The 11,992-nt window shown below is 34.1% G+C and overlaps 1 long non-coding RNA gene across 1 annotated transcript; it reads left to right on the top strand.

Moving 5' to 3' along the window:
* LOC110271074 lies at positions 3,078-9,786 on the top strand. The gene is made up of 3 exons (XR_002361300.1): positions 3,078-3,087; positions 8,453-8,458; positions 9,615-9,786. It is a non-coding gene; the product is annotated as an uncharacterized LOC110271074 (long non-coding RNA).

Raw genomic sequence — 11,992 nt, 5'->3', positions numbered from 1 at the left:
TAGAGACATATAAATAAAAAATATTATAATAGTCTTTTGATGGTGGCGGAGATATTCTGATGAGAATGAGCCATTGCGAAAAAAGGTAATTGACTCTTATTATGAAATTGATTTGAATTTGCATGTTTGAAATTATGACTGTAAAAAATCGAATAAACCATAGAAAAATATCATTTTTACGGTGAAAGAATGTGAGGCGTTCGAGAATAAAGTTTGAAAGGATGTTTGTGTGAGAGACAAGACTCTAGAAAATGTAATTTTTTTGCGAAAAATCGCATAAAAACTCGAACCGGTAAATGAACCGGCAGTACCGGCTTAAGTCTGTCTAGTACTGTGCGAGAATAATTAAAAACAGTAGAAAATCTTAGGAAAATATTATAATTAAAAATCGGGCATTAATTTTAAAAGTTTTACCCGAAATTAGGCCAAATGGGGGTAAAAACGCTAACGGGTTGGACTGGATCCAATTTGGGCCCTACCCCAACATATATAAGCCTAAACGAAGGTCATTCAGCCTCATTCTTCATTAAACAACACACACACCAGCAGCTGAAGTGAGGAGAAGAAGAGCGAAAAGTTACTATTCACATCCACATTCAATCAATCATATCTCGAGCTACGGTGCTCCGATTCGCATGCCGTCAGTGGCTACGCGAAGCTCTTGCCAAGCCCGTTAGTTATATCTAACCTTTGTTGGTAAAATTTCGAATTTTCATCTCTTTTTCTCTTCCCTAAGAATTTCGAAATTGTGGATTTTTGTTTTGAGTGAAATTTGTGTTTTGGTTGTTTAGGTACTAACCATTAGTGAGGGATTATTGGTTTCTATCCCAAATTTCAGTGGATAAGGTAAGATTTCTCAAGAATCCTTGTAAATTGATATATTATGAGTATTAGGTTTTGATTTCTATAAAATATATGATGTTAGTTTGAATATTGGAGCTTGTTGGAATTGCCTTGGATACTTGGGAGCATTTGGAGTTGTATTGGTGACTTGATTGTGTTTGGAAACTTGAATTGTATTCAATTTTAGAATTTTGGCATATTGGGAATCGAACAAGGTATGGTTTCCTTTTTTTCTATGTAATATATAATATTTCTGAATATTTAGGCTAGTGACCCATAGGATAGATTTGGATTGAATTGGTTGTTGAATTTGGTTGATTGATGATGTATGATGAATTGATGACTTTGATGTTTTGGATGAATGATGTTGTTGATATTGTTAAATAATGTTGAATATTGATATTGAGAATGAATGAGATTGATGTTGATGATGGGTAGTGATAGAATGATTATGTAGAGATAGAATGATTATTGATGAGTTTGTTAGATGAGAAGGGATTTTAGTGTAAAATCATTGATAATTGGGGGTTGAGAATTTTATAATATGAGTGGTGAATTGTGGCACAAGTAGTAAAATCTGGTATAAATTGGGCTGGTGTGGTTTTGAATTGGTTTTGGTTATGAATTTTAGAAAGTTGAGAACCTTGATATTTTTGGTAAAAACTAGTTTTTTGTGAACTTTGACGGATCATAACTTGTGCCTCAAAACTTGAAATTGAATGAACTTTATTTTAAATTAAAGATGGCTTTGAGAGCTTTAAATTGATATAAAGTTTGTAGAAAATAAATTTTTGTAGAGGAAGTTATGACTGTTTAAAGTTTGGTGCCAAAAACCGAATTCTGCAACATTTGAAAAATTTCCAAGTCTGGTATGGGTTGCGTACGCGACATGGTGCACGCAACGCGACCAACCCATTTGGGTTGGGCATCTCGCATACGCGAGCACTGCATGCGTACGCGAACCAGCAAAAATCAACCCTTGCATACGCGAACTATAACGCGCGACGTGAGCAACCTATTCAGGTTGGACAACTCGCGTACACGAGCAGGGTGTTGCGTACGCGACCACTCGTTTTTACCCGTGTGTGTACGTACGGTAGGGGTATGCATACGCACAACCCCTGTTTTTCCTAAAAATTGTTTTATTCGTTTTTAAAGGTTCTCTTGCTTTCCAAACATTCTTTAAATTGTTGTTTAAGAGTATTATCTAGTAATTAGGTCCTAAGCTTAGTAGAGAAAAATTAGTGACTTAAATAAATGGACTTTTACATAAATTTAGAAGACGGAACTTTAGGTTTCTGGAGTACTGAAGACGGATTTGGTTGAGTAAGATGACGAGGCATTGTATTGACGATTGACAATACAAATTGTGAAAGTGGTGAACTACTGAGAACTGAACTAAATAATTTTTGAAAATCACTGATGTAACACTTTTAAAGTTGAGATTTTTGAGATGCTATGCACCTGGTAAGGATGGTTGGTTAATCCCGCTTGTCGAGGTCGCGGCAGCGGCGTAAGGACGGTTGGTTTATCCTGCTTACATTGAGATGTGAGGTCAGTGTCAAGAGTATCCTGCTCACATCCTTTTGGAATCACTATAGTGTGCAGACACTGATATCCTGGACTGTGATCCGGACACGATATCTCGGGGGTTCCCAATATGAGACCGAAAGGTGACATCTCCATAGAGATGTGTCGGGTTGGTAATTGAACCGACAATGTGATATCACAGCCAAATAGGACAGGCATACATCATGTGCATCTTTTAACTGTTTGCTTGCTTTGCCGACTTGAATTGCTTGCCTAATTGTATAATATGCCTAATTACTTATTGAATTACTTGATATACATGCTTATACTTGTGCTTTCCTTGCATTGTTATTAATGATGTTTTCTTCTGGGATTGAGGAGGTTCGGAAGGCGGTGGCGACGGGATCACATGGCGGTTAGGCTGGCAAAGGCTGTGGGACAGCGGAGAATTGTTAGCTTAGAAATTTCTTAAGTTGGATTACCCTTTTTCACTGTGGTTTTAAAGTTAAGGTTTTAAATTTACTTATGTTTAAGGTTACATCTTGTGATGGATATGAAGTTCTAGGATTGCCTCTAGCGTCCCGGAGTCTTATATCTTACATCACTGGGCACTGTTATCATACTGAGAACCTCCGGTTCTCATTCTAAACTCTGTTATTATTTTTCAGATGCAGGTCGCAACCCACCTTGGTGAGTTGCTTTGATGGTGAAAGAGTGGAGGATCCTGGCTATGTTTTGAAGTCTTTTGATTATTTTGTTTAGTTTCTCTCATTTTTGTATTTATTTTGCCTAGAGGCTTACTTTGAGTGGAAGTTTGTATAAGCTATTTTACTTTCTAAACTCTGTATGTTTTTATAATCTAGCCGGCTTAAACTCCGCGGGCGGCGGCTAGATTCTTATGGCTATTATACTTTGATATATCTATATATGTCGTGATATCTGTACATATATCTCGTGCCTCGTTTAGTGTAGCTTCGTGTGAACGTTTTGCACTTTTCAAATTCTGTTTTTGAGCTTAATCCTTCGTCGGACTTCTAGAATTATTATTTCTTTCTATATATAAATACGTATAAGCTTTAGAATTGTCGTAACCTTCGATTAACCTTTGCTTTACGATTGCGAAGTAAGGTTTAGGGTAATTAAGGTGTTACAAAAAAAACACATAGTCATACAAAATAGAGCAAATGAATTGTATTTAGTATTATAATTTCTTAAAGATTAGTAAATGTTATGTTGTAGGATGAAAGGATAAGAAGAATAAATTATATACATTTAGCATTGTAATTTTTTGTTTAATATTTTTTTATTATTTTTCTGTTAGTCTTGTCTAATTTTTTTATTTTTTTATATATTTAGTTATTTACTTAATTTATTATTATTTGTTAATTAAGTTTATGTTATTATATGTTAGTTTGTAGATTTAATTTTTTTATTAGTTAATTATTTAATTACTATTTTATATTATTTATACTACAATGCTAGTATTATTGTTCTGAATTTTAATATCGTATTTTGAATTGAAATATAATTTTTATATTTTATAAAGATTATAGATTGTAATTTACACTTTTTGCTAAATATATTTTTAATTATAGAAACTTAATTGGCCATTTGAATTATGGGTAAGTTCAAAATCATTCATACATTTTTTAAAAGAAAATATCAAGGAAATGAAGATGATTCTACTATTACTACTCCCATATTTGAGGGGTCATCAAATTTCATTACTTCAAGTTCTCCATTGAATAGTTCAAAGCGTCTACGACTTCTTCCTAGTCAACTGGATGTTTTTCATTTGGAAAGAGATCTTGGAATGCGACCAATGATTTGGAAGTTTCCTCCAAATCAAAGAGATGAAATCCGTCTGGCTTATATTAATGTTGGGCTAAATCAATCAATTCTTGATAACTATCTATTTTCTGGTGATAAAAATCATCGTCGCTTTCAAGCTTCATGGTTTAAATTGTTCCCATCTTGGTTAGAATATTCTATAGAAGATGATGCCATATATTGTTTTCCATGCTTTCTTTTTGCTAAGGAACCTTCAATCAACACGGGTTCAAATGCTTTAATTGAGAATGGTCTCAGGAATTGGAAGAAAGCAAACAGTGAAAAAGAATGTGCTCTTTTGAATCACATTGACAAAGGTCCCAACTCATTCCATCATAAGGCGCTAAAATCATGTGATGATTTGATGAAACAATCACAACATATCGACAGACTTCTTCATAAGCAAACATCAGAAGAGATTGAAAATAATTGAATTCGACTAGGAGCATCTATAGATTGCATTAGATGGTTGCCATTTTAAGGTTACGCCTACAGAGGACATGATGAAAGCCAAAGTTCAAGCAATAGAGGTAACTTTTTGAAAATGTTAAAATTTTTGGGATCTTACAATGAAAGAGTGAAAAAGAATGTTTTAGAAAATGCTCCAAAAAATGTTAAGTATACTTCAAATGAAGTCCGAAAAGAAATTCTACATATTCTTGCTACTAAGGTGAGAAATTCAATTAGAGAAAAGATTGGAGATGCCAAATTTTGTATTATTGTTGATGAAACTAGAGATAAATCTAAAAAGGAGCAAATGTCCATTGTTTTGAGATTTGTTACTCTAGATAATTTTGTTAAAGAGAGATTTTTTGATCTTGTGCATGTCACTGATACTTGTGCAATAACTTTAAAGAAAGAAGTGATTTATATCATTTCTCATTATAATCTCCAAGTTGAAAATATTAGAGGTCAAGCGTATGATGATGCTAGCAACATGCGGGATGAATGGAATGGTTTGCAAGCTTTGTTTCTTAAAGATTCTCCACAAGCATATTATGTACATTGTTTTGCTCATAGGTTACAATTAGCACTGGTGGCAGCTTCAAGAGAGGTGCTTCAAATTTATGAATTTTTTATTCAATTAAAATCTATTATCACTATTGTTAGTGTTTTTTCAAAAGACATGATCAATTACAAGAAGCTCAAGCAATTGAAAATGCAAACTTGGTTGCTCAAAATGAATTAGAAACAGGCAAAGGTGCGATCAAGTAAGCACTTTACAAAGAGTTGGGGATACTCGATGGAGCTCTCACTTTAATTCTATTTGCAGTTTGGTAAAAATGTTCACTGCTACCAACATTGTTCTCAATAATATCATTGAAGACGGAACAACTTATGTACAAAGAGGTGAGGCTTATGGTGTTAGTAAAATATTATTGTCATTTGAATTTTTTTCACTTTGCACTTGATGAAAGAGATTATGAAAATCACTAATGATCTTTGCCAAGCTCTGCAACAATAATCTCAAGATATTCTTAATGCACTGCATATTGTTTCTACATCAAAGTTACTTCTTAAACATATTGGAAGAAGTCGATCTCATCAACCAAGCGTGACAATTGAGCATCATTATCGAATAAATGAATTCTTGGCAATAATTGACTCTCAGATACAAGAGTTGAATAGTAGATTTAATGAGCAAAGAATAGAGCTTTTGACTTTGAGTTGTGCTTTGGATCCTAAGGACAATTACAAATCATTTAACATTGAATAAATTAGCAAGTTAGCAGAGAATTTTTATCCTCTTAACTTTCCTTTTAATGAACTAAATATTTTGAAATTTCAGTTGAAACATTATCAACATGATATTCCAAATCATTTGAAAGGCGTTGGTACACTTTTTGAATTGTGTAACAATTTGCAACAAAAAAAATCAAGAACTTATCACATGGTTGATAGATTAATACGTCTTGTTTTGACTCTACCTGTGTCTACAGTAATAATAGAAAGAGTTTTTTCAGCAATAATAATTGTTAAGACAAAATTTCGAAATAAGATGGCTGGTGAATTTTTTGTAGACAATTTGGTCATCTATATAGAAAAAGAATTAACAGTTATTTCTGACACAAAGTTAATAATAGATGATTTAAAAAAAAAAAACGTCGAATAACCTTTTCATGATATAAAATGGTAAGTGGTAACTTTTATATATTATTGTCTTACTTTGATTGAGATTATATATATTTTATCATTAAAAATAGTAATATAAAATATAAATTATTAATTATTAAACACCGCCCCCCTAAATAGTTAGTCTAGCACTGCCCCTAGTTGGAGTAAGAAAAATATGAAGGTATTTTTGTTCAAAAAATTCTTAAATGATGATTTTAATTCGAAATGCAACGTAACTATTTTGAACAAAAAGTCTAAGTTTCATTCAACAAAAATGACTAATTATTAAATTTTTTCATAATTTTATAAATACTTCTCTCATTTTTCATTCCTTCTCTAATCATAACATTAACCATTTAACCGCCCTTCCCTTCTCCTATCCTTTACCTTCTCTGCCGCCGCAACCCCACCCACCACCACCATCCTTTTCACCCTCCCTTTTCGTTCGACCATTACCAACTTCAACACCATCACTGCTCCATTTTCTTCCCTACCCCTCCCCTCCAACCACCTCTCACCACCTCTTCCTTCGCTAGTCATGTCATTTTCGCACAAGCATAACTATTGCATTGGACATGTTTTTTCACAAGGAAGAATTTGTTGTTTTCGTTTCGACTTTCATTTCCAATACCATTCACAACCGTTCGTATATGCCTTGCAAAAAATATTATCTCTACTTGTTCGAAATTTTTTGTAAAGAAAATTGGTTTTGATTTAGATTATTGTGTATAACACGCTGAAAGATATGGAAATAGAGAATCAGACAGTGAGATATCATGGTGTGAAAGTAAAATATTGATGATGTTTGACTCCAATACTTTGTCCATCATGTTTTATCAACATTTTTTTGCTCAAGTACTTTCAATTTTTTCACTCCTTGATAATTAACTTGCTTTAAAAATAACTTATGATGATATGAAAATAATACTTGTAGAATTTGGAGTTGGCAAAAAGCCTAGTAAGACGAGGGTCATTATTTGATAAAGAATTGTCAAAAGCAAAAAAAAATTTCAAAGAGGGATATGGATCAGTTCGGTGTGCTTATGTTGAGTGTAGTCATGACTTAGCAATTTTAGGGATTTTTTATTTAAATAAATAAAAATTATATTAATTACCGAAATAAATAATTTTAAAAATATTTACTGTTTTGCGCTCCTTAGTCATATCTCATTTACAGTGTAAACGAGATACATGGAATACTCATCTCGTTTACACTGTAAACGAGATACAATGAGTTGTGTCCCATCAGCTATAAAAGGATGTGTAACCTTTGGCATTCTTCACAAACTTTTCATATCATATTTCTCACAAATACAAGGCATGGCCAGTAATAATCCTTATACAGTTTTGCTTGTGTATCCCAACTGCCGCATGTTTAACGGTAACAATGGGGTCACATTTGAGTGCGAGGATCCGATATTGTTTCGCACTCAACGTGTGAATACGTTGTCGGATTTGAAGAGTTTGATACTGAGCAAGCTCGGAGGTACAGCGGCGAGAGAAATTGGAAGGGTGGCGTATAGGTTACTGGCCCCCATGGGTAATGGACTCTTTCGATTTCGACTATTCCGACTTCAAGGGGAGGAGCATGTGCGAGTGATGTTCAATATGCATGGGAGGATCATGGTGTAGTAAGTAATGGAACTGTCTGCAGAGGTGGGGCACAGTGGCGGTGGTTCTTCTGTACACTAGACCTATGTGCAGGACGACCGACCTCTCGCACCACCGCCCATTCATATCGCCATTCCAGTGGATGAGGTGGTTGAGGGTGAGGAGGAGTCGGATGAGGATTACGTGGCAGACAGTGGTGATAGCGAATCGTCCGATGGTGAGGATAAGAATAAGTGTGTTCCAGAGACACCCGTTCCGACTGCCCCCGCCATAAAATTTCCAATGCAGCCAACAAATTACTTACATTGCTTTTTTATAACTACCATAACATGTATAGCATATACAGGAGTAGCACCCTATGCAAACCCCCATAACTAGATAAGGTTTTCAAATAGATCATCGTTGCTGTTACCTTCTTACTCAGCGGAAAGTGTCTCGCAATGTTTCTAAGAATCTAGATCATCTTTCACACCAAATAAAAAAAAATCTAAATCTGATTTCAACCATTATTCCATTCATACAGGATTTTGTTGACTACTATATAACTGACTATAATATCACAGAGATAAATTAATTAGAAACTAGGTGAGTAAAATATGATAAATCCAGTCCACCACAAGAAACCCAGATGTAAACAAACAAAATAAGTAGCAGAAAATATTTAAAAATTTAGACATAAGATTCAGTCCTTATCTTTTGCAGACAAAGGGGATACAAATTCAAACCTATACCTCATTGAAATATTCTATTCATAAAAACAATAGTTGTATTTGTTTCCATAAAGAGATCAGGCACCTAAAGTGCATAAAATAGATCTCTGGCACGATGCTCTTCCTGCAAACGTAACATTATTAACACAGTTAGATATGGAAGTTATAGAACATGGATAAACTATTACCTTTCCTATTTCCTCCCCTTTGATCAATACCATTGGATGTCCCATTTGTTCCACGGATGTAGCTGCCAATGGCACAGATATTGTGAACAGAAATACCAATTTTCCCTGTTGATTTGCTAATGACAGCACACTCCTTCAAAGTATCATATATTCCCTCTATACTATCATCTTTTAATATATGAGGAAGCAACTATTCAACTGTCAAGCATATAAAGATAGCCAATTAAATCAGGTCTCCAATGATCAATTCACCAACAGTGGAAAAAAATAAAACACAGGCTCACAAAAAGACAGGAAAAACCTTACTTGGCGTTGGCTCCTTTTTGCATAGGTAAGTGAGGCGTAGGTTTTTCTTAAGCTGGGTGCACTTCTACCAATTCTTTGTTTGCTTCCAACAATGGATGCTATGCTCTAACTATTTCTAACACTATGAAAAAGCTGCTATAGAAAAAACATAAGACGAATTAAAACAAGAAAAAAGAACAGCTGTAGAGGAAGAACAGTCGAGATGAACCAGAAACCAGCAACCAAGCGACGCACAGCAACTAGGGAACGACAACGCCGAGAACCACCGGGGAGGAAGAACAGCTGAAATGAACTAGACCAGTAGAGACAGAGGACCGGGGACCAGAGGAGCAGCACAAGCAGGAACGGCGCCGCAGAGGAGGAGATGAAGACGACCACGAACAGCGACGACGCAGAAACTGAGGACGATGCAGAGGAGACAAAGATGACCACGATGCCGCCGCCACACAGGAGACGACGACGGAGCAGAAGATGACGGCAGAGGAAACAAGGGCGAGCGGCTGCTAGGGTTCTCCCTCCCCCTTTCTTTTATCCCTCACTGCTAGGGTTCCCTCCCCCTTTTTCTTCTATCCCTAACTTCCCCAGTTCCCCGCTTCTGTATCATCTCACTCTCGCCCTCTTTTCTTTTCTTTTCTTTTCTTTTTCTTTTTCTTTTTTTTCTTTTTGGTACTTCTCAGTGTGTGTGAGATAAGTTAGGAGTTAGAGTTAGAACTCACAAAAATTTGTGTTAAAAATTTTAAGAATTAGGATTAAGATTAATGTTTATTTTTAAAAATTTAAAGTCTTACATTAAATATGTTAAAATAAAATTTTTTATTAGTTGCAAAAATTTTTTGACTTTTGTGACAAATAAATAATTTGTTACAAAAATATTGTATTTTGTGACAAATTAATTTTTGTTACAAAATATTTAGACCTTTTAAAAAAATAGATATTTTGTTACAAAATATTTTAAATTTTTGTAACAATATAATCTTTTGTTACAAAACGATATAATATTTTGCAACAAAACAACAATTCGATATGAAAGCCAACATAATCTGTAATAAATTTTTTTGTTGTTACAAAATATTCTTTTTTTTGTAACAATAACTAATTATTGTTACCAAAAAATCGTAATTTGTAACAATTTTAAATTTGATACAAATTTTTTGTTATAAATGCTCTATTTTCTTGTAGTGAAGTTAAAAGAGGAAAAAAAATTGACTAGGTCAAAGTGGAGTCCAACAAATATGTGTAAATGACTTATACTTATAGGTGACCCTCAGCCTTATCTTATTTACAGTGCAAACGAGATAGATACGACGCGGCTGACGTGTCATATTTCGTTTACACTGTAAATAAGATACATAGAAAATGTAAAATAATAAATATTTTTAAAATAATTTATTTCGATAATTATTGCATATTTTTATTTATTTAAATAAAAAATCTCAATTTCAGTGGAGTTTCAGCAATGGATGAAATAGAGGGATAGGAAAAGGAAATAGAACGGCAGTGGTATTGGAGTTGATGGACAAAGGAAAAGGGAGAGTGGAGGGATAATGGCGGTCTAAATTTTTTATATGATGAGTAATATATATATATATATATTTGCTCCATATGAGCCATCATAAATACGGCACGTACGCTGATATAGGTCAGAAAATAAAAGGTTAAACAAATGCCAAAACATAATTCTCAATCTCATTCGAAGGTAAGGAAACCCGGAAATAATTGCATGTATCATTGTTATGGGTCGGTGACATAAAATATAAAATATTGAGGGGTGTGCATGCTAATTCCGATAGTGTGGCTAAATAAGTATATATTCTCATTCCCAAGAAAGTTTGTCAAACTTTCTAGCTACATAACATGGAGTATGGATACATTTATAGTAAACATTAACAGTAACAAACTAACAATAAAGTCAAGATGGTCAAACTCGCGAGTCTAAGTAAATTTGTGAAACTGACTTAGATTCGACTTGCAAGTTAACTCGTAGACTCGTACGAGTTTACCTGTTATAAAGTTTATATATATATATATCATACATAATGTATATTTACTCAATTCTAACCCTTCAAAGTTAATAATATCAATCTTAAAGTACATAATAAATTAAAATAATAGCATACATATAACAAATACTTTAAAATACACATTTAAATCCTCTATAATTATTCTTATACAAATACAACATAGAACACACAAAATTAAAAATTCTAAATCTGTAATACTAAATCTTTAATTGAGCATTGAACAATATCAAATAATCAAATTAACTCTAATCAAAATAATTAATTACTAATCAGCTATGAATGGATGAACCATCTGGCCATCTAACATAAACGATAAGTAATAGGCTAACATTAGAAGCAATAAAATTTAAAAAGAAAAAAAAACTAAATCAAGAAGCAAAGGCTCAAAGAAGGGCAAAAGGCATACAAAAAATAGAAGATACAGAAGAAAATAAAGGGCAAAGTCTCAGCAACAGCAGATCGAAGACAAAGGTGCAGCAGGTAGCGGTGGTGATGAGGGTACAGCAGCAGCACGAAATGACGGCAACAAATAGTCATAGATTTTACAACAGTGCAAACCAGAGCAGAGATAGGACTGTAGGAGAAGTAGTCGAACTCGTGAACGGTGATAGCACGATGGAGTTGCGGATAGTGGAGATGTGAAGAAATACAAAGCAGAGGGCAGTATAGGTAAAATTCACAAAGACAATAGCGCAAATCAGAGCAAAGATAGCAGACGCAGGCGAACAACGACAGCTCGACGAGGAACGGCGACTGCGGCAGAACATGGAGAAAGTGAGATTTGAGAGAAACGACGCATATGAGTGAGTTGTGAGTGAGTTTTCTTTCATTCTTTGGG

This window comes from Arachis ipaensis, chromosome B01 (genome assembly GCF_000816755.2).
Source record: "Arachis ipaensis cultivar K30076 chromosome B01, Araip1.1, whole genome shotgun sequence".
Lineage (NCBI taxonomy): Eukaryota > Viridiplantae > Streptophyta > Magnoliopsida > Fabales > Fabaceae > Arachis > Arachis ipaensis.
Note: the sequence above shows the minus strand (reverse complement) of the source record. Positions and strands in the feature narration are given on the sequence as shown.